Here is a 23,579-nt window from a genome sequence, read left to right on the forward strand (position 1 = left end):
AAATGAAGTCAGTAATAAATGCAGGGAGCAGTCCTCAAGTGAGTGATTGTGGCTCAGAGTAGGAGATTTTGTGAGTGTGTGTTGGTGTTTAATGTGTGTGTGTGTGTGTGTGTATTTGAAACAGACAGGCATACTTGCCTGAAGACAAATGTTCCTTCGACCTCTGTGTGAACCGGCGGCCCCCGCTGGGTGATAACTCATGACCTGGTGGACTGCCGGGTCGTCCATCTCTCACCCCGCTGAGGATGAATGTGATGATGAGCGCAGCCGCTCGCTCATATTTAGATAGCCCTGAAGTCACAGTGATGACAAACTGCCCACACACGGAGTTAAGCTGAGCCGTGTTTGCTCTGTGTGGCCGTTCAGCAGCGGGGCCAGTCTGAACAAACTGAGAGACAACCACGGGGAGCAGAGTCAGGGTCAGGAGCACAAATCTGCCTCGCAGAGGACTAACACTTACAGACTTAATACAGCACACAATATAAACAGTATGCAGAGTACTGTGGATGTTACTGCAACATTTGTGGTCCAAAGATGGAGGAAGCATAAGACTGTTCTACTCGAGTAAAAGTACAGTTACTTTGGGTAAAATTCACTGAAGTAGAAATAAAAGTACTGGGCTATAAGTCTGTTCAAGTAAAAGTAAAAAGTAAGTAATTTAAAGTCTGCTTAAAGTAGTAAGTACTGACTGTATGCAATAATAACAAAAAAAAAATATATGAATCTCCAACCAGATATAGCAATCATTTGGTGTGCTTTGACCTTAAGTAAATCCAACAGCTGTTTCTGGATGAAATGTGGAATCATTCTCTCTTCACATGCTATTGAGTTTTGAAAGTCAAACTACTTGTTATTCTCTTGGTGGTTGCAGAAAACCTGGACCTTCTCGTTTGGCTTTAAATGTTTACTTTTTTACTCAGTACTAGATGCTTTTTAAAAGTTAAGCACAATACTTCTCAAAAATGTACGCAAGTAAAAATAAAAGGAGTGATTTTAAAAAGTATTCCAAAAAAAGACAAGTGCACAAAAAACCTACAGAATTACAGTAATTTGTAGTCAACCAAAGAAAAACTAGGTCGACCAAGATCACACCTAGGCACCTGGTAAAACAAAACAAAACAAAACAAAAAGCAGTTTAATCCGTACAGATTCCTTACTGCGCCTGCTTGGTAGTCTAAATGATCCTAAAATAAACATAAAAAGCCTTTTGAAGCATTAATACATTTTTTAAGGCTCATCACGTTGTACTGAAAAAAAAAAATAACTGAGAGACGATCAGCGTGCACCTGCCTTTAATCACATGATCTCCATGTTCCCAGCATAGTAACTCTTTAAACTCATACAGCCTAGACAATAACCTCAGATTATTGTTTTTCCATTCATTTATAACAGTAACTAATAACTGAATCACTTGATCCAGCCCACGCCGTGTCATTTACGAGCATAAAGCAGACAGCATGCAGCGTTTATTTACGGAGTTGAGAGGGAAAAACTTTGCTAGTCGGGACTTTATGATCAGCAGACATCGTCTTTTATCCCCTCTGCTTTTTGTCTGTCTGTAAGTGAAAGCTAACGCCAGCGTGAACACTTCAAGGAGATTATAAAAGGACATGACACCATACAACGTATTTGCTGACAGGTGAATTAAACTGGCCGCTGGAGTTAATGCTGTGAGGGTGGGCAGAGACACTCAGCAGCTCAGCAGCGCCACTTCAATACAAACAGCCTGCAACTTTGTGACGAGTTGAAGATGTGTTGTTTCTGAGCGCTACTGCTGTAAAAATATCAGAAAACACCCCACTCTGCGTCGCTTTGTGCGCTTGTCTATCCATATTTCCCAGAGCTGCATTACTCCCCAGCAGCATGTCTCTATATATCAGTCAGCAGCACACTACCGCTTCTGCCCCCTGGTCAGCGCCTTGGGGGGGGTGGGGTGACTTGCAGACCAAGGTGATCTTGGTCGGACAAAAGCTTTTTGACCAAACAATCAACCAATTGAATGGAAGCTGTCAGCCCTAGTAATTTGAGTCAATTTAATTAGTTTCTTTCCACCCTCTTGCGGCACATTTTGCAGAGATTACATTTTTCAAGCGCCATCCTTTTGAAATCTGAACCACTGCCAGGTAACAGATTTAGTGTCCATATAGATCTCAACATACTCTCTCTAAAACTGCTAACCTACTTTGGCTGGCTGTGTGTTTACACTTTAGGTTCACTCATGCTTCCCTCAACTTCTGATACAAACATGCACATAGGGGAGATTTCTGGATGGGTAGGGGAGTGTGCTGTCTGTTTATGTTTATTTATTGCAATATAGTAATTTTATACATCTCAAGTGGCAAAAGCCTAGAAACATTGGGTGTAATCAATATATCGTCCACCCCTATTGTTCAGTATAATCGTGATCACACATTGATACCAAATCTTGCAGAACTAACTGAAATGAACTCAAAACAGCGAAAGGATGACACAAGTGAACTTTCCCATAGTTGTGATATAAGTACTTGTATCCCCAGTGTCCAAATGCCCTTGGCGTCCATGTTTTTTTTGTTTGTTTGTTTGTTTTATTGGTGTGCTCTCATTTGAAAGCAGTTTATCTTCTGTAACAGTACCACACACATTAGTGTCACATCTCTGTCACTGATAGGTCAAAATCACAAAGGGCGGGACTTCTGATATCATCTTTGTCAACAAGGAAATGTTGAAATGACTCATCTTTTTGAGGGAGTATATTCCAGATTTCTAGCTGTTGGTAATGCCAGGACAGATTTCCTTGACATTTTTTGTGTTTTCCTTGGGATTATTTTTATTGAAAAAAAAAAAAAAACATTAAGCGAACAGATCAATTTAAGCAAGGATATTGCTGAAGGACCCAGAAGTCAACATTCATAACCTAGCAACAATAGATGATTGAAATAATTATTCCTTAACTACAGTATGATATTATTATGCATTATTTAGGTGCATTAATCCCACTTAGAGAAAATTTGATTGTGTATGATTTCAGCTGGACTACCATGTTTCATGCATTTTAAAAGTCCTGTTTTATTTGGTCTGGCATACTATTATTTTCCTTTTGTATGTGAAGGTACAGACTGGAACTAGAGCAACTCCCACTTACTGGCTCTGACGTCACGTCCATGTCTTCCATATGCATCAACAATTATCATCTACATCAGTGACGACTTTCTCATGCTTTCTTGCTTGTGCTTTTCACTTCTTTATTGTTCATAGTCAGTGATTCATGCAGATTATATCACTTTTTTGTCATATTAATAATCATAAATCATCAGGAAAAGAAGCCTTATAAGATCCCTGTAATTGCACTGTGAGTCATCGGAGTGCAAAGCTGTAACGTCTAATAAAAGCCCAGCAATAAGATCAGTTTTTACAAAGTACTTTACTGTAATATTCTGAATGCAGTAATGAATAAACGAGCAGCAAACACATAAACAGATTAACTCATAGACCTGCAGGCAGTGACTTTGTCTTATGTAACGAGTCGGAGGGCTCGCTGATCGACTCTTTGTTCAAACTGCAGAAAGCATTATCATTAGTCTGGCTACAGTAAAGAGGCAGCCAGCCTGAATGAAGCTCAATACACTCATTGTCTTTCATTAGACTTCTTTAATGACAACCGCTCTGCTGCAAGCAAGAATTTACCCTGTGAACAGGAGACACTTTACTGAGCCAACATCACCTGTTCAGATAAGATAAAATATCATGAAACTTTAATGATCCCACAGGGGGAAGTGTTACAGCTGCAGCACCTAATAAAACACACTGACACTGAGGAAAGAAAAAAAAAGGATTATCATATCAAGAAAGCAGAGGTGGAAGAATCAAACAGGCCCAGACTTCATAATAAATAAAATTATTAAGGATTGTCCAATATATCTAGATATTATTGCAGTCTACCTATATAGATGTATGATGCATTGATATTAAGGCACAGCTTTCTAGTTTTTCACATGGATAAGAGTTCATTTAACATCATTATCTTTATTTGAAGCATTTAAACAGGTGTCTGAACATAGCATTTTTGTTTCAATGTATGCTAACAGCTGTAGGCGTGGATAATTTTAAACCTGCCGGAGCGATTTATTTTAACTTGCTTATAAAAATTGACTGACCACACATTGATGTCTTATAACAGGCCATTTAAAACTAAGTGCTCACAGACTTTGTGTCCTTGTTTCAGAAACTTTTTACTAAGTGTGTGGCATCAATCAATACATTCACTGACCATCTCCTTAGGTATAACTGTCTAGCGGCTAATTAACATTGATTAAGCATCAAATCAGCCAATGACATGACAGTAACCACTACATTTGGGCATGTAGGAATTAACAAGACAATGTGGTGAAGTTCACATCAGAATAGGGATGTAATGTAAGTGACGTACATGGTATGGTTGTTGGTGGTCTGGCAGGTTGTTTTCACTAAATTCTGACCCTACCATTCAAATGTTGCAGCAGAAATTGAGACTCATCAGATCAGGCATTTTTCCAACTTTGAACTTTTCAGTTTGGTGACCAGTCTCTGGAAATACTTGTCATGGTTGTGAGTGAAAATCCCAGCAGATCAGCACTTTCTGAGATATTCTGACGAACGTGTCTGGTACGTTCCCTTCCCATTTTAATGCTCAATTTGAACTTCAGCATATCATCTTGTCCTTGACTACATGCCTAAGTGAACTGGTTGCTGCCATGTGATTGGCTGACAATCCGAGTGAATGAATGGCTGAAGAGGTGTACCTAATGAAGTGGTCAGAGAGCGGATTAGCTGGTTAGCTCAGTTAAAAGGGTACCTAAATGGTATGTTTACTGCACAATGAACTCATGTTTTGGCTTTATTCATCACTTTTTCATAATGAGGGAGAAAAGCTGTTAAAGTGCGCTTTCTTGTGTGCATTGCAAGCCATCCCAGAATACTTCGGGGGTAGCTCTTTCAGCTTTTTAGATCAGGAGATAATTGGCTGATTATTTCTGTTGCTTTTTATTTTGCTTCTTAAGGGCTAACTTTTTTTCCTTTCATGTTTAACCTCAGACTGTGGGCCGCCAACAACCACAGGCTGTTTGAGTTAGACTAGATGGAACAAACTGTAAGCAACATTAGTGTCGGTAACAAGTGATAAATAGGGTAAACCTAGAATTCTAAATCCAGGACTTTATGGTGTTTTTTCCTGATGATCTGAAACTGAATGGATTCGTGACCCCAAAACTGAGGTATGAACCAAACCCTGACCTCTGTAACCCATTACACCCTTCAAATGTATGCATGTGTCTATCCAGCCTATCTTGGTTGCTGATGAAGAGATAAAGAAAAGCAAGAAGGGTTTTATCCTTGGAAATGAAGATTTTAGAACAACTTTTTTTTCTGAACGTCTGTGCTTTTGAAGAGTTCTAGTAGCAGCCTTAGATGCTTACTTGACCATGACCTTCATCCAGAGACATCATTGCTAATTGTGTTTTCTCCGCTTTCATCAATATGCTAACTTTTCTAACTGCTGCAAGAGTCAAACCTTTTTGCTATTTTTTTTTTTTTTGCGGCATCTCCAGTCAGGTGTTTTTAATGTGCAAATCAAAAATGTGTATTAAAACTGATGGCCGCTAACTTAAGTGTAGTCACAGCTTAAACAAGAATGATTTAAGACCAGTTTGTAACAAACTCTTTGATGCACACATGGTGCTGTACATTCGTCAGTTTAGATGTATTGAATTAAAAATAAATTTTTAAAGTGGTTTGATGTGAAAGTCATCTCTCTCTCTGCTCCTCATCAGAGGAGCTTTTTCGTCATCCTCACACCTGCTTGTTGTCGACCAGCTCTCTTGCCAAGATGTTAATCTGATCCTTATTGGCCAAACTGCAGCGAGGCCCATTATCGCTACGAGCAGGTGCTGAGACGTATCGCTCCTTGATCACAATGCAGATCCTGCAAGTCGAGCAATCCATTTTTCAATTTGGTCTCCTGCCTGAGATAAATGAACAGATGTCGATTGATTTCTCCTTCCTGTGCGACTGTGAGCCTTGTTTACACCTGACAGCCGGGCGTTACACCTGAGTGGCTGTTTGAGACGCACGCACATTATAATTAGGCCTTTTTTAATTAGACTGACAATTGGCAGGAGACTAAGCAGGCAGTTACTTTGACATGTTTTACTTTTCTTACCTCTTTGTTAAGATAATCCACAGACTGGGGAGGTGTGGCAGGCAGACTGCAGATCACACTGACGCATGCAAGTACACACATTTTCAAGTCTATCCTGTGATTATCAAATATGAAACGTCTCAATTAAAGACAACATTTTTCTTTTACTTTAATCTTAAATCAAACTAAAACTCCAGCACAGCAAAGTCTTCATCATTGCGTTTCACCTCCTGGAGCCTCAAACTCGGCTTCATGCCCCCCAGTGTCTTCACAGCCGTTTTATGCTCACCAGCTGCTTATTTCTGCTAAAAATACTCAAATAAAATGGGTGCAGCCTGACACCATCACATCCTAATGATGGGAGTCAAGTGGAGCAGCAGATATGCCCTCACATGTGCGCTGTCACAAGTCATTTAATTGAACTTGAGAGAATAGGAACCGGCGTTTCTTAGCTGTAAGTCCCCCACCCGACCCCTCCTGAAAGTCGTTATGCTCTAATATGCATCTTTATTGCCATCATCACAGTGATCATGATAGTTTTCACATAGTGATGATGTGATATTATCTCATCTGTGCTCACTTTACAGGCCTGCTAAGCTGTGCTCACTGTTACAATGGAGAAAACAGAAGAGGGATATTTAATGATCACAGAAGGTTGACTGGAAGGACTGTTGTGAGGATTTACTTTTAAATGCTTTCACCTGAAAACTTGATTTTACACCTCGATGTTTCTCCTATCCGTATATTTCTTTTCGTGAAATTTTCCTTGATTATCACCTAATTCCTGAGGGTCTACTGAAGCTATGAAAGTTGGTGGAACTTCTGGCACAATAAAGACAATAGTAAAAACCCTTATCTCCCAGTGGCTTGCTTAAAGTGACTCAGTGACAAACTAAAGATAGAAATATTAGGGCAGACACCTTCCAGCCCGTTGGTCAGTTGGATGGTCAATATGCTCTCATCCAAACAAGATTTTGCTCATTGGTTGGTCCAAACACCTGTGAGAACAAAATAGCAGTGAGTGATCAGCTGACTAATGGAGAGGTGTGTACCAGGACACAGAGGGGAGCAATGCAGCGTCGGGCAATACAGGCAGAGAGGCACACAAAGTGACGAACTCGACATGAAGATGCAGGATGTTTGTATTAAAGTGGCACTGCCCTCTGTCAAAGCATCAACTCACGTAGCCTAATTAATTCACCCGTGAGCATAAACATTGTATTAAGTCCCTTTATCAGCTCATCAATATGTACACATCGATGTTTGTATCGGTGACAGACAGAGAGCAGAAGAGAGAAAGCCATCCTCTCCAGGCAGTGGATTTTCTTTCACTTCACCTCTGTAAATAAAGGCTTCATGCTGTCTGATATATGCCCATAAAATACACCAGCCAGACTAGAACAAGTGAGTTCTGTTAATACTTATCATTATGAAATAATGCAAACAATGATCTAAGGATATTTTGAGGCTATATGATGCTAAATAGCTATCATGCCATGATCATAAAAAGGATGTGATTAATGGCAGGTGCAGGCTGATCGTCTCTGAGTCAGTCATTATTTTACTACAACATAATAAAGTTGAAAAAAATCAGTGCTTTTCCATTTTTTTTCTTCTCCAGTAGAAGTGGAGGATTAATAGTTTTATCCCATTTCAGGTATGCAGATGTTTGGTGGTGAACAAACTGAAATGGTTGCAACACAATAAATGAAGGCAAATGGCAGATGGCTCATGCTTAATGACTCCTTAAAAAGTTTGTTCATTTTTGTGTTTTGCAACTGCCAAGTTAAGATTGCTACTCTCATGTATTATTTTATTATTTGTGTCGTTACATCATGTTAAAAACAAGTGCTGCACAACCTGCTTCTGCTAAGTGGCAGTTTTACTTTAACAAGAAAGTTACATGCTGATTTAAGTCTGACTTACTACAGTGCTTGAACACATCATGATATAATTGACAGCTGTGAAGTCTATTAATTAGTTTTTAGGTTGTGATTTCAACATGGATTTTAGCATTGGATTCATATTTTTAACTATTGTGACTTGGTGGAAAGTTTGGGATGCTCTTCACAGCTGATCTGAGCAGATGAGGGGATAACTGTCCTGCAGCAGCTAAAGCCAGTGTTTTAAGTGCATGCTACTCCTTGCAGCAGTATGGATGGGTACTGAATTAGGTAGCAGCTTACTGAATCAACAAAGCCAGTATGTCTGACCACGGCAATACTTCTAATCTGAGAAAATACTGCGATGATTGATGATTCAGATCAGCTCCCGCTGTTTCCTGCTCGCACCCCTCCCTTTCTCTCTCTCTCTCTCTCTCTTTCACTCTGAATCCTCACTTTAACCACTGTGATTTGTCTGTTTATCATGTGGATATCAACCATGGAAATATACCATATAAAGGCATAAGTTGGTTCTCCCAGCCACCTAACAGAGACTCAATTAAGGCACGGTATGGATTGCCAAGTGAGTCCTAAAAGTTGCTATCCATCTCTCCAGCTTGGTACAATATGAAGCCACAGGCCACAGGCTCGTCCTCACTGCTTATTTTCATTGCAGAATGAAACAATTTACCACATTCTGTGAATTTTTGTAGTTAATACAAATAGACCATAACAGACTTAGTGTGCAAGGTTCTGGTGTGTGTGAATTTATTTCGGATTAAGGCTCGATTACGCTTCCGTGTGGACGGCCACATTATTGATGAGTGAGGAGCGGGCTCTGCTCCTATCAGAGGAAGTTGACTTAGTTTTGTTGAAAAACAACAGCACGAGGAAAGATGTGCTGTACATGTAGTTCATGGTAGAAGAAGTAGTTTGTTTACTTTCATTTGTAGTTTCTAATCCTTTAATTTGTAAAATATTATACGTTTATTTAGTTATTTTGACTCAATCCTCTATTATTTATTTGTTTTAAACTTATTCACCCTCCATGGACCCCAACACACATTATTCCAAGAGGGGAAACTAGAGGAATTGAAGGTAGTAGGGCTGGGTTTGAATTAGGGATGGGACCTATCCGATCCAATACTGGTATCGGGTCCGATATGGGCGTAATTAATAGATCGGATATCTGACTGATGGCGCCGATCCAAGTGACCGATCCAAATCCATCCTACAGTTTGCGGTAGACCATTAACGCACCGTAGTCTAACACGGGACAGTCTGTGTGTAACTGAGTTAGTATTAGTATAATATAATAAGTAGTAGTATAATAGTATAATAATTATAGTATAGTATATAGTATAGTATAGTAGTATAATAATTGTTAAAAAAAATATATATATATCGGAATCGGTGTCGGTATCGCACTTATTTATCGGAATCAGATCGGAACTGAAAAAAAGTGGATCGGTGCATCCCTAGTTTGAATTTGTTTAATATAAAGAAAAACATTGGGTAGTTATAGCCATGGGCGAAAGTATTGGCACCCCTGGAATTCTTCCAGAAAATACGCCATTTCTGTCAGAAATGTGTGCAATTACAAATGTTATGGGATACATATGTTTATTTCATTTATGAAATGATTTATTTGATATTTAGTGGTGTTTAATATTGAGAAATACATATCTAAAATTCAGAAGTTTGAGGTTATTTTATAAATGAAATAAAATGTATTATTGCATATTCACACAGATAAGTACTGAAAATGAGTACCGTTGTGTACTGGTACCAGTTCACAGGTACCAATCAGTACCATACTGGTTTAAATGTGAAAGGTACCCATCCTTATGCAGCAATGAGTGTTTCTTTTTCTTTTTAACCTGTAGTCAAATGATGTATGTTTTTGCACCAGTGATATGATAAAATGATGTTATATCACAGAACCCACAGGACATGCTATCTGTGTCAATGAGCTAAAATGTTAATGATTTTGGGGGGTTGAAAAGTGCGGAAATGGTTTCGAAGGGACACAGGGTTTGTCCTCCATCCCTGTCCACATCTTCAGTGTCTGACATCACAGAGAAGATCACCTGAGCAAATTTTAAGAAATATGTGGTTTATTTGTGATCTGGTGGAAAGAAGTGTCACAGCCCTATCTCTGAGGCAGCTGCTGAGCTGTGTGGTGATGAAAACTGGCACCATATGTCACCTGCCACTGGCTCAGCTAATGGAAAAAATCAAAACATTAAAGCTATGCATGTTTCTAATACAAAATGTAGAATCTTGATACTTTATAATCAAATGTCAAAAGTTGGACCCCTCCTGATCAACAACAGCACTAGAAACCCATATACATTGATTTTCAGCTGAAAAATGATCTTCCTGTTTACTTTTAAAACATTTGATGTTAGGCTAGGTTAAACATATTTTGAATAAATTCTAGACACTCTGGTTTTATCCCTCTGAAATAATAAAGATGCGGTGAACAGCAGCACTGTGCATGTTCAGTAGTTCCTATTTTTTCTGAGTGTTAATTATAACACTGTCACAACAGCAGCAGCTTCTCACAGAGGACCACAGGCATTGCCACAGACCCACAACACCCTCTCTGAAGCCGAAACCCCAGGCAGGCTGAGTGTGAGTGTCTGTCATGTTCACACTGAGAAGCAGAGGCTCCACCACCCCAACCCTCTAATAATCACTGACACTCACATCTCTCTGACATCCTCCTCCTCCTCTCTCATCTGACGCTCCGACGAAACCAGCAATTGGCCTCAAATCAGCCAAACATAATCCCTCCATCCTCCTCGTTTCCTGGCTGCAGCTCCGACTCGTACGGAGAGAGACAACAGGCAGGAACAAAAAGAGCTGGTGGAGGTTTCTTGTTTTGATTCAGCTCAGGCAGTCTGCCTCCTTGTGTGTCAGAGAGGAGCGGTGTTTAGCACAGTCAGCTAGCACCATGCTGCTTCTATTGTTCTCTATAATTGCACTCAATGGACCCTGAGATGTACCTCTCTCTATGAGAGCTGTCTGCATGGACACAGAGAAGGTGGGCCACATGAGAGCTGCCTTATAAAAGCTGTTCTAATAACAAGACCCTGGAAAGAAAAGGCATTGGTATCATTTTAAATGGGTAGTCATCATCAAGTATGCAAGTCTAAGAGCCAAAAACCTCTCAAATTCAATTTGTTTTACTTCAGATCAAGTTGTCTTTCAAAGTCAGAAACAGAAGCCCACTCTGTTCTTTCATTGTGGATGCATTATGCCACTGAGACAACTGTATGTCCTAACAGCACATGAAATGACATGAAAATCCTCTTATTTCACCTTTTCCATTGTAGTGCCCTAACAGCCTGTAACTCTTGCAAAGCAGGAGCAAAGCAGCATAAAGAAATCATTCTGGTTTTGGTGTTTTACAGTGCTATGGATCATTGAGATAACAGTGTTTGACTGTATTGAACTCAACTACTAAACACTTATCTTTCAAGTAAAAGAGGAAGGCCACAAAGCCTAACCCGGACGGCATTATGACATCTAAAACCGCATCATCAGTGCATCTTGCAGTCGAAAGCTGGGTCTGATGTGTACAGTAAGTGGATTTTTTAATCCAGTTTTGCTCATTTTGCTGCACTGTAAAGGATTTAAAATGAGGATGCTCCTGAGCTTTTTACTGACAAATATTGTACAATAGACTTTCTGTCACTATGGGGTCTAAAGCAGTGTTTCTCAACTGGTCAGGCATCAAGACCCACCACCACCTCTTTATGAGGCATTGTGACCCAAAGTTTTAAAAAAGTTAAGTCACTCAAATTTGTTTGATGAAAAGGAATTTGGATCCTAAAAGTGAAGAAAAATGATTTAACAAAGACACAGGTTAAATCAAACATGTTAACAAAGCCCATTGCAACAAAGGGGCATGCATGTATACATTTTATTTTACTCCATTTATTGAGACAGCAAGATTATTTGGTATTTCCTTGAGGAATATCCTAATTATCTTGGGGAAATTATTTTTTCATCTGAGAAAAGCTATATGAATAAGTTTAAACATTGAAAAAAATGACCAAAATATACTTGTCATCACAGTAAAAGCTAAAAAAAAAAAAAAAAAAGGATGGATGTACTTTATGTCTACTTTGGGCTTCCATACATCAAAGACTTTTGCCCACATTTTTTTCCTGGAACACCTTCCCGACCCACTGAAAACAGCTTCCCAACCCACTTTTGGGTCCCAACCCACCACTGGTTGAGAACCACTGGTCTAAATGATAGTCGTGTATATTTTATTACACTGGAATCATATTAACAAGTCATGGAATTAAAAGAACATAAAGATGTCTTTTGAAACATATATACAAGTATACTCTTTTACACTCTGTCAGTAAAACGTTGCCCGACTTCCCTTCAGTTCCTCTCCTCCGGCTCTCGTCTTCATCCATCAAACTGTCGCTTTGTAAACTGGGAGAGCTCTTCACCCCGGCGCTTAACCCCTCTTCTCTCCCTCTGCTCAATCATCCTCTCTCCTCTAACAACTCCGGATCATTTGCAGGTGTTTCCTGCTTTTCCCCTCAGGTGTGATACCTGCCGCTCACCTCTGGTTTGGGGGACACTGCTCCTGGCAGCTGTCCTGACTGTCACACGCGCACAAACTGCTGTGTGCTCTTTTTCTCTCCATCTCGCTGTCCCTTTCACATGAGCACAGAGTTTCCTGGGAATCACCTTCATTTTTCATCCATCATCCTCTATGTGTGACCCGGCACTGCTCCACTTTCCTCCCCCGTCTCTGTGGACCCTCTCTGGACTCTTTTTACACTCCTTCACAGCAGCTCTGGAGATGAGGCAGCACACCCAGGTACCCGGCGGTGCTGCAGGGTACATGCTCGCTGACATGGATGGCTAACCGCTTGAAAGGCAGGTGGGATTATCCAGACAATGGCTCAGCTTTGTGGGACATTTGTGGGCTTTCTGGCTGCTCTGGTTTGAGAGCGGAGAAACTCCCCTCCGTGCTGGCAGGCGTCCTTGAACAAGACACTGAATCTGAACCAGGTCTGGAGCTGCTGTTTTGTAGCTGCTTCTGGCCTCTGACCTCCCACTGAAAGAAGTGCAGGGGTAAGGTTTCTTTTATGGGAATGTGCTGATGTTAAAGCAGGTGTAGCTTTGATAAAACCTCCCATTTGTTCTTCAGTTCTTTGCTTAAAGATGCTGTCCTGGGCACTTCGAGTAAATACAAAACCAGAGTACAACAGACTCCTCTATCACTTTCTTCTTGTCATGTGACCACCATTTCAAGCTTCATTTTTCAAATAATGAATGAGAGAATTTTGTTTTGATGATGATTAGTTGATATAAATAGAAATCTGCATATAAGTGTAGCTGACACCACTTTTCAGTGCTGTTTCTGACTGTAAATAAAAACAGCACATGGAAATAAACTCATGGCCTGAAGTCTATTATTACTAAGGGCTTTCTACACCAAAAGTTGGATGTTATTCCCAGATGATAGCACATTGGCAGACAATAGCTGATGGGTACCCAGATTGGCTGTTGCTTGGTGTGCAGTTCCTGGCTCAGTCATTTCTATTTGTCAAGATCAAACATTCTCTGTCAGCCAGTAATTTATAGTTTGTTGCAACTTGACTTGCTATCCAGAAAGCCCTAAAAGCATTTTAATCACTAGCTCTGGTCCTTTTGGAAAGGAAATGACCCCCAAAATTTGGTCTTGTTGAAAAAACCTTGTAAATAGGGAAAAAAATCAAACTTGGCACAGACAAACAAAGGTTGCAGCCTCCCAAGTTCTGTCATAGAGCTTAGGAGGAATTTGAATGAAATTAATGATTGATTTTAATGAAAGTTTTTCTTCATGGTTCCTTTCAGAATAATTTTGACAGTATAATTTTCAGTATATACTTACTGAAATATTCAAAGTAGAATTTTCACACATTGTCTAATTTTGTTTTAACAAGGTGCAAAGATGTTGTCAAAGATGACATTTTGGGCCTTGATGAATGTGAGAAGTTTTTTCTTTTTAAAACAAAACTTCTCTTGAGTGGGTTAAAATCAGCTGCTCTCAGATTAACAAATACTAGGGGTGGGAGAAAAAATCAATACAGCATAGTGTTGCGATATTTTGTCTGGTAATATATCATATCTTCTCATCCACCAAGTATAGATTTTTTCAAATTAATTGCTGATATGAACTGTCTGTGATAATGGAAAAATAAAATCAAGTGTTTGTCCAGTGAGGTTGGCAGAGGTGACGGTCTTAGAGCAGGAGAAGTTTGTTGCCATGGTTGTTAGTACAACAAACATGGCGGCACCAGGAGAAGGACATTAGGAATGCAAGCAGGACATGAAAATAAAATACTGTGGAAATACGACAAATATGAGGGCAAGACTAATGCTAAATCAGCTAAACAGTTGAAAAAATTGTATAAATCGCAATATATCGCAATGTATGGTATCACAATACTCACTGTATTGCAAAATGTTTAAAATCACAATAATATCGTGACCCAAGTACCAGGATAATATCTTATTGTGGGGCCACTTGTGATTCCCACCCCTAACAAATACCCACACTCAATGAAAAGTCTGCCACAAACGCAGACATCTCGTCTTGGTCAGTGACTCAGTTCAGTCTTCTTACTGATTTAATCCCACATTATAATAAAATTGTAATGCCAGACTAATATTAACAGAATGTATTTACATTTAATCTAATTTTATATCAACAAGAAGTAAAATGGTGGTCTTGTTTGTTTTTTAACTGGACAGAGTTAAAAAGTAAGAGAGTAAATTCATTATAAGTGGATACTAAAAATGTTAAAATCCGAACAAAACTGTCACATGATACAAGGACAGCATATTTTTACTTGCAGGTAAATCCTCTGTCTGAAGTAGCTAATCCAGATTTTTGTGTGTAAACATACAGCACTCATTAAATTGTACATGCATCTACAATAGCGGATAATTTATATTTCTAAATATTCCAGCAGCCTATATATGAGTCGTTAATCGTATTGATGTTGCTAAAAAAAAAAAAAAAAGGGACGTCACATTGGAGCAAATCTGGCCCCTCACCCAGAATGAGTTTGACACCCCTGGAATAGAGATACCAGCTGAAAGTAATCCAGCTCCTGGTTAAAACCTGATAAATCAAAAAAGTTTTGCACAAACACGAAAGCAAGTTTTAGCTCAGCTCAGCAATTTCTGACTACTACCAACACCAATACATGAATACTGAAAAAAAGTTAAAGCAGTAATCAATAATTTTATTATTTTTTATTTTGTAATACATCTTGACCGTGTGGAGGATACAATCCTTCATGGCAGGTTTTTAGAATTATTTTTTTTTATCACTTATTGATATAAGAATTTGACAAGCAGGCCAGAACGAGGCCCTGTCCACAGGGAGATGAAAACTATATATATATATATATATATATATGTGCCTGTTTTATTTTGAAAAAGTTTTCTGTAAAGACGGATCATTTCAGGAATTATCCGCATAAGCACAGAACTACTGAAAACGACACTGTAGTGCATATGCCAAGGCTGTACATGGTGCTGTAACGCTGCCACGGAAATGCGCCAAAAGAGAAAAGAAGATCACAGGAAACTGACACAAATTTTCTTCTAGTTGCCCTTCTGGTTGTTCTCTATGTTGGATTTAAGAACATATGGTGTGTGTGTTTCACGGTGGTGGTAAAGGATTATCAGATTTTACTGTAAAAGCCACAACAAGCTCAGTAGCTTCTGCAGCAGAAACACAACCCTTTAAACCGCCATTGTAGTTTTGGTTTGGCATGCCCGGGCTACGCTATGTATGACGTAATCGTTTCAAGAAGGATAGGGTTGGCTGTCCACACGGAGACAAAACGGTAGTTGTACAGTCACCCAAAACGCTGTTTCCGTGTGGATGAACGCCAATACGACAAAAACATTTGCGCATACTCCTGAATTCATCTCCGTGTGGACGGGGCCTGAATGAGGAGGTGGGCAGATGTGCCCCAAGAGCCACCAGTAGCCCACTGCTGATTCCCCCCTGATGGCTTTTAAATAAGTGAAGTAGTTTATTTTTCTGCTATAAAAGGACTTTTTTTTTTTCATAAAAAGGTGTATCCCTCTTCTCTGTCCTTTCCATCATGAAATTGGATACTTGGAATATAAGTTGTATTACTTTCTGTGGACATGTTTTGATCTATGAAGGATTATGTTGCAGCCGTTACAGCCTGTTTCATCGCTGCCTGCTGTACCAGTTCCAAACTTTTGTACCTTTGACTCATGTAGACAATCATAGTGCCAAGGTTTAAAAGTAAAGGATTTCCCAATTAATCCATCTCCCAGGGATGTTCTTTTTGTGTTGATGCCAACCTCTAACCCTTTTAGTTATACTTCATACTGAGTCATTGACTTTATTTTGATTCAAAGCAGTCAAGCTCTGTGCGTAATGATGTGACACCGCCTCGTCCTTCAGATTATCTAAGTGAGCCGTTCTACCTGTAAACACCCCTCTGTTCATGTCAGATGTGTGCTTCTCTTCCTAAAGAGAGGCTATGTCTGCTTTTTGTAACATCACAACACACCGACTGAAACATATGCTGTATTTTTAATCCAACAAGGGCGTTCTGGAAGCCTCGTAACACGCCATACGCTCGCAGCTCCGAGTGGTGTTCCCCTGACGCTGACAGAGAAATCAAACGTAAAATGGAGCACCGGAGCGAGCGAGTGAGCGGCGATACAGAACAGATGTTCACGGGGATGTTGACTTTTTGTTTGGCCCTTATCTTTGACGCTGCCATCCTCCGGTAAAGTGACTGACGGAAGAGGAGAGAATAAAGAGAGGGGGAGGAGGAGATGAGTGAAGGGAAACGTTTGGGAAAGTGGAGCTGTTGGTAGAACTAAGTGGAAGAAGTGTTGGCAGGCGGGGTGTTGGATGGTAGGAAAGTGGGACAGCCACACAGCTGTGTTTTGGCGTCGAGGGACCCCCCAGATTGGTGTCACTGTATTTCATTGTCAGGGAGAAGAAAGGGAGGAACACAGGAGATGCTGTGATGTACAGGGAGAGAAAAAAACTGAAGTAAGAAGACAGTCAGACCCAGAAGCAGCTGCTCCCATATTGCTTGATGGTTCAGGAGAGGAAAGGAAGGAGACGACCAAGCATTTATGATTAAGCGGACAGGTAAACAGACACCCCCTCCTCACATGAGAGAACTGCTGTTTGGTTCAATTGAAGAGTGACTCCGTGAGTGCGATCAGTCATGTAGATCAAGAAAAGGGGAAACAGAAGTTCCCATGATTTAGCTTTGGTTGTTTGTATGACCGTACTGAAATGCTGCTTTCTTTTTCAACATGGTTTCTAAACATGAGTCTGGTTCTTCTCAAAGTTTCTGCCTGTTAACGGTGGTTTATCCAGCTTTTCCAACTGTTGGTGGATTAACGTTGGGTCTTTGTATAGGACAGGGGTGTCAAACTCAGTCACAGCAGGGTCCGGATTCTGAGGACGAACCTGAGGGCTTATCCGGGTCCACATTCAACCATAAACTGTCAACCTCTTTTTTAAAAGTGTAAAAATTTATGAGAATAACTAAAATGATACATGATTCTGAGATTTTAAAAAGTTTAAAGGCTCAAAATCTGAGATAAAAAGTCAAAATAATCTTTTTGAAAAGTAAATATATGAAATAGAAAGTTGCAGGTCAAAATTTGAGTTTAAATTTAAAATTGTGGAACTACGAAGTCAAAATAAGGTCAAAGTCAGGTGCTTAATAGGTCAAAATGTGAGATAATTCAAAATAATGAGCTAAAAAGGTCAAAATATGACTTATAAATTAACATTTTGAACCTAAAAGCTCGAAACTGTAAGATAAAATGTCAAAATTATGAATTGAAAAGATCAAGATATGAGAAAAACAATCAATATATCTATTATTTATCTAATATTTGTGATTTTTTTCTTTACTAATTCAAATTTTTATGACTTAAGGATATTTCAAATCACCAAGGTCAGGTTTACATTTTCATACTGGAGGAAATTTGCAGACCTCTGACTGGTTGGACAGTTATAATGACAATATGATACTTATAATCTTGCAGACAGGTATAACTGTACCAGGCAGAGTTTGACAACCCTGGTAGAGTGTGAAACAAAGAACTGCTGTGGAACATTTGATACAAAATATCACCACGAACAAAGACTGATGAATGATTGATGATGAAATATGAAGAGAGATTGATTGACTGTTCAGTGTCATCTATACAAAATCAAAAACATCCATAGCATGAACTTAAAGATCATGGCAGAATAAGCTCTTTGGCATTGGCACAGATGATTTGGCAAATTTTTCTCAGGTACAACCCACATTCTCAGCTCTGCTACTCATCCCACAAATGTTCCTTACAAATGTGACACCAATAAACAGGCTTTTTAACAGTATAAGAGCTATTGCCAAAAGGCATCATTATAACAAAGCAACAATCAACTAAACACAAAAGTCCTTACTTTTGTTTGCTAAATTTATATCAAACCACATCAAAATCGACACGCAGACACAAGTTTAGATTTTTTTTCCCTCAAGGAGACCCCCAAAAAGACTTAATCTTATGTAGTTTAGTTTATTTATTTATCAAGGGGCAGCGTGCAATGACATTGATTATTCATACAAAGTAATAATAATAATAACTTTATTTATATAGCACCTTTAAAAACAGATGTCTACAAAGTGCTTTAAGTGTGGTCTGGTTGGTTGTTGGGTGACATTCTTTCTTGTTGTTCACACCATTTTCTAACCCTAGCATTCAAATGTCGCAGCAGGAAATGATAACACTAGATCTGACTGTGACTCATTAAGTGCTCCCTTGTTGTGGTAAGAGCCAACACCAAACAACGTACAACTAGTCAAGCTCGTACCTTCTTTAAAATTGGTCTGAAAAGAATGGTGAGCTGTTCTTTAACTTACATTTCCAATACTAAAAACATGTCGTTCATTCAGTTTAATGATTGACTCTTAACTTGATGTAACTTTTTGTAACGAATTTCAGATTTCAGATAAGTTTAACAGTTTTGCTTGCCACCTCACAACACAACACTCTTACAAGTTATCTAACATGATTTTATGATTAGCCATTATTTTTCCTGATATGATAGTAAATATGGGGATAAATCCTGGGAAGGAAAGTCAACATGAGGCAGGTTCTCTTCATGTTCTCTACTTTATGCTTCTCTGTCAAGGTGAAGCATGAGTGATGCCCCTGATGTCAGACCTGAGAGTGCTACCATTCAGCTTCAGCAAACTCACTCCTCACAGTCATTGCAGGAGGATCATACCTTTTCTTTCTTTGTTGAATTGTATTCTTTAGTTGCAAAAGGAAAAAAAAAAAAAAAAAAAAACACCTGCCAGAGATCGATGTCTTATCACTCGAACGTCTGCTAAATGCAGCAGATAGCGGGAGTAAATGTGGTGCCTTTGTGGCTGTGATTGCTTGCCGCAGCACTTGTGTCGGGAGTCGCAGAGTCTCTAAGAGTCTTGGACAGAGTGAATGATGGCCGGCCTGATTCACACCACCAGCCTCTCTGTGCAGGATATATGGGACAGCCGGGGTGAAGAGAGATAAAGTAGACGCTGGAGGCAGGAGAAAGCCTCTTCAGACCTCATCTCTGGATGTTTCATCTTAAATCATCACCCTCGTTTAGGATTTCCTGCAAGACACTTTCAAAGGCCGACCCCGGAAGATTAAATTCTGTCTGTTATTGAATAAAAGAAAAAAGCAAGCAGAAACAAAGCAAAACAACAACAGATGAATATGAAAATCATCCCTCCCTTCTTTTCCTCCCTCTGGTTTCTAACACACTGCTGGTAAACAGCGCGTGAACAAGCGGGCTGCAATTTTGAACGCAGCTTTATTTTCCACCGTTTATTTAAGCCCAAAATGGGTCCTGATGGAGTCATCAGCCCCCACTCGCCGGCTAATGGTTTAATTATGTCCATCTGGAGGAGGCTGGGAACGCTAGCTTGCCTTCTCTCCAGTCATTCCTCTGGTAATTTATCTTCCCCCCGTGGATGCAGACTGGCGTTCTGATGGTGCAGAGATGCCGTGAAGCATTCTGGTGTCGGAGCGGCGTCCTGCCTCCAACCAACAACGCCCACTGTCATCACTTCTTTTACCTCTTTGGCACAATGAGGTGTAATTATCCATTGCTGATCTGACCTCTGACCTCTACAACACAGTAACAAACATGCCGGCATCATGATGATCTCAGATATGCAATGGGAGCAAAAACATTTGGCAGTAGAGATATACATGAGCTCTATTATGATTATTACAACAGCCGTGAACTGTGAAGAATGAATCATACATTATCAGTTGAACCCAAACATGGGCGCTCAAGTACTCAATGTTGAGTTAAATGGACCCATCTGTCATGCATCTCTAAAACTCAGGAAATAAACGGGAAACAACTAATAAATGTGAAGAACAATTTGTAAGTTTTGAAGCTCAGCCTTGTTATCAAAAGAAACACTAATGATTAGACATTAGTGCTCCTCTCATCTTGAGGGTTAATCTGGTCATTTTAAACTTTGGTCCTGTTTTTAAAAAAAATTGTGGATTTTATTTCGTGCCAGGCAAAAAGTTGAGTTTCAATTTTAATTGCAATTTTAGCTTCCCTCCATAACATGTTGCAATCATTTTGTCCTTAAAGGGGACATATTATGCAAAATCACTTTTTCTTTCTATGTGCCCCTGGCCTGTCTACAGTCACCTCAAGTACTAGAAAAATCCATTCCCTCCCTCCTCTCTTTCTCCGCCTTTCAGAAGATGTGTGCTGAAACAAGCTGTTCTCAGATTTTTCCCCCATGATGTCATGTGTGGAGTAAGCACCGCCTCCAGGTTCTGTTGGCCCTACCCGTTTGGCAGAAAGTTCTGCCCTCCTCTTCTGATGGAGGATCAGGAGAGCCACATCCATTAAGCCACTTCCATTTCCTGAGAGGGGTGGAGTCAGACAGCTCATTAACATTTAAAGCCTCGGACACAGAAACAGCTCATTCTGAGCAAGGCTGAAACAGAGGGATTTTTTAGATATACAAAAATCCTACTGGAGTGTTTTCTTAGCAACAAACGTCACAGGCATGTTTTGTGGACCTCTAAGACCAATGTAAACTTATCTTAACTCACTGAGTGCCATTGACTTACATATACATCAAAGTGTTTTTAAAGCAGCTGGCACAAGGGGGTGCTCTCACGCTCCCTATGAGTAATTTTGGGGCTTCTGGGATATGTAGTCGGAACAGGGAAGTGATGGTAGATCAAAGCCACAGAGGTCAGAGGTGGAGACCCTGGGGTCAAAGAGCAGAGCAGTTGTTACGGAGGTAATCTAAGCTAAAAGTTCTAAAATAGACGCTGGAAGAAACTTTAAACCTCTGCCTGAGAAATCGCTTACTCACTGAAACTGACACTGAACTTAACGACAGCGAATCAGGGATCAGTGCAGTCATCCATCTGCCGATGCCAGCCAAGAGGCTAAAGAATGTCGCGAGGTCTCCCCCCTACGTCAGAGGAAAAAGGCAGCTGCTCGCCAGCCGGATGCATACAGCGACAACACTGCAGAGACGGACTTTTCCGACCCAGACTCTGAGGAACGGCTGCCATGTGAGCGGCGCGGATCTTGTTTTCCATCCCAGAGCGATGGAGGTAAGTTAACGTTAGAAACCCACTGATTATTCAGCCAGATTTATCAAATGAAACCATCACTCATGCTCCTGTGATTTCAGAAGCAGACTTGAGAGAAGAGCACGCCCCACGCAGTTCTACAATACGGTCTGTTGGCAGAAAAAGAGGTAAGAACAAAAAAATTCTATATTATAGGTTATATATATATTATATATATATATATATATATATATATATATATAAAACATATTATATAGCCATTATATTACTTCTATAATTTACAGGTAGTGCCAGGGGACACGCAAGCAGGAGAGGACATGGGCGTATAGGGGGTCCCGTGGGGGCCGTCCAGTTCCAGAGTGTGAATGGCAGTGACTGGAAGCATTGTTATTTATTTTACAATAAAATAACATTTGTAATACAATTTCAGATGTCTTTTATGTCATTGAAGGCACAATTATAACATTCAAATCACTGTTTTGCTTGACAGACTCTCCTTCACAAACATGCATTTTTCTCAGCTTTCTAGAAAAAAGTGGTCTTTTTGGTGAAACTAGCCTCTATTCAACTTCAGATAAATCAAGAACGGAACAAGGTGCAAACAACCTTTTTTTTTTTTTTTTTTTTTTTTCCATGATGAAATAGAGTTTCTTCTTTCAATTGAGCTATTTGGTGTTTTCAGAGTCATAGTACAAAATATTCTGTGGGTCTTGAAAGATGATTCAAAATGGCCAAAAACACTGGCACAAGCCACTTTCCATTTTATTAAAGATGAACAACAAGACAGCTCCTGAAAAGTGACGCCAAAACATTCAGAGCTCTCTCTACTGGCTGTTTAGATAATAAGCTTTGCCTCCATGTTAACAGACAGGACATGAGTCAAACTTATCATCAAAATGCACGCAAAATAAATGATTTACAAACATGGTTTTATTTTTAGGATTAGGTCTGATCGTAAAGATTTATATCAAAGTGCTCATTCATCAGTATTTTGTTTTTTTATTTGATGGGAATCTTTCAGTATCTCACTGTTCGATATAATTATGATTCTGATCAATTCAGAATTGATTTTCGATTCAAACTGATTCCAGATTCCCCACACATTCCCTAGTTTCATAAAAAAGGTGATTATTTCAACATCTACTCCAGCCTGCTCTGGACTAAGGAGCTGTCAACAGTTATTCGGTTACAGCTATTTGTGTTTAAATGTCAAAATAATTGAACATGAATAAAATGTGTGGGTTTAAGCAGGAAATGTATTTATCAGAAACTCGTCAGTGGAAACAACAATCAAAATCTAAAGCCTATACCGCTGACAATGCTGTGACCTGTAAACAATACAATACAATATGCAGAATTTCTGCACTGAAAAATCTTTATTGATTCAAAAAGTGACCATTCCTATTTCAGATAAAATATTTAATTGAGTTTCACATTATGCTGGTGTTGGTGGTGGTCAAAATCTTGTACCTCCATTTTTCATTATTATGTTTTTTTTGTTTGTTTGTTTTTGTTTTTTAAATCTGTGCTATTGGTCACTCTTTACATCTGTCAGTAGCGTTTACCATTTAAAAGCAATAAAAAGTGACAAAAACATGTGGACAGTGTTAAATGAATTGAAACAAAAAACAAAACAGATTTTTATTTTTCCATCCCCTGAAAAGTGGTTATTTTGGAGATATGAGGTTTTGGCTGGTCTAGCACCTTTAGACCAGTGCTGCTCAGCCTCTGCAGGCTCCTTTGCAGTACTACTTCTAGTTTTGAACTGGGAACTCTTCTCAATAAAAACAGCACCTCACATGGGGTATTTACTCAACAGAAAACCATCATTCTGTTTTTTATTCATAAATGTTTCATAATGAGAGAGAAATGCACAG

At 39.5% G+C, this 23,579-nt stretch overlaps 1 protein-coding gene across 1 annotated transcript in view; it reads left to right on the plus strand.

Annotated features, from left to right (window-relative positions):
• The window catches only part of adarb2 (adenosine deaminase RNA specific B2 (inactive)), a 315,732-nt gene that overhangs the window by 20,059 nt on the left and 272,094 nt on the right, over positions 1-23,579 (plus strand). The window lies entirely within an intron of this gene.

The sequence above is a fragment of the Cheilinus undulatus genome, linkage group 19 (genome assembly GCF_018320785.1).
Source record: "Cheilinus undulatus linkage group 19, ASM1832078v1, whole genome shotgun sequence".
Taxonomy (NCBI): Eukaryota; Metazoa; Chordata; class Actinopteri; order Labriformes; family Labridae; genus Cheilinus; species Cheilinus undulatus.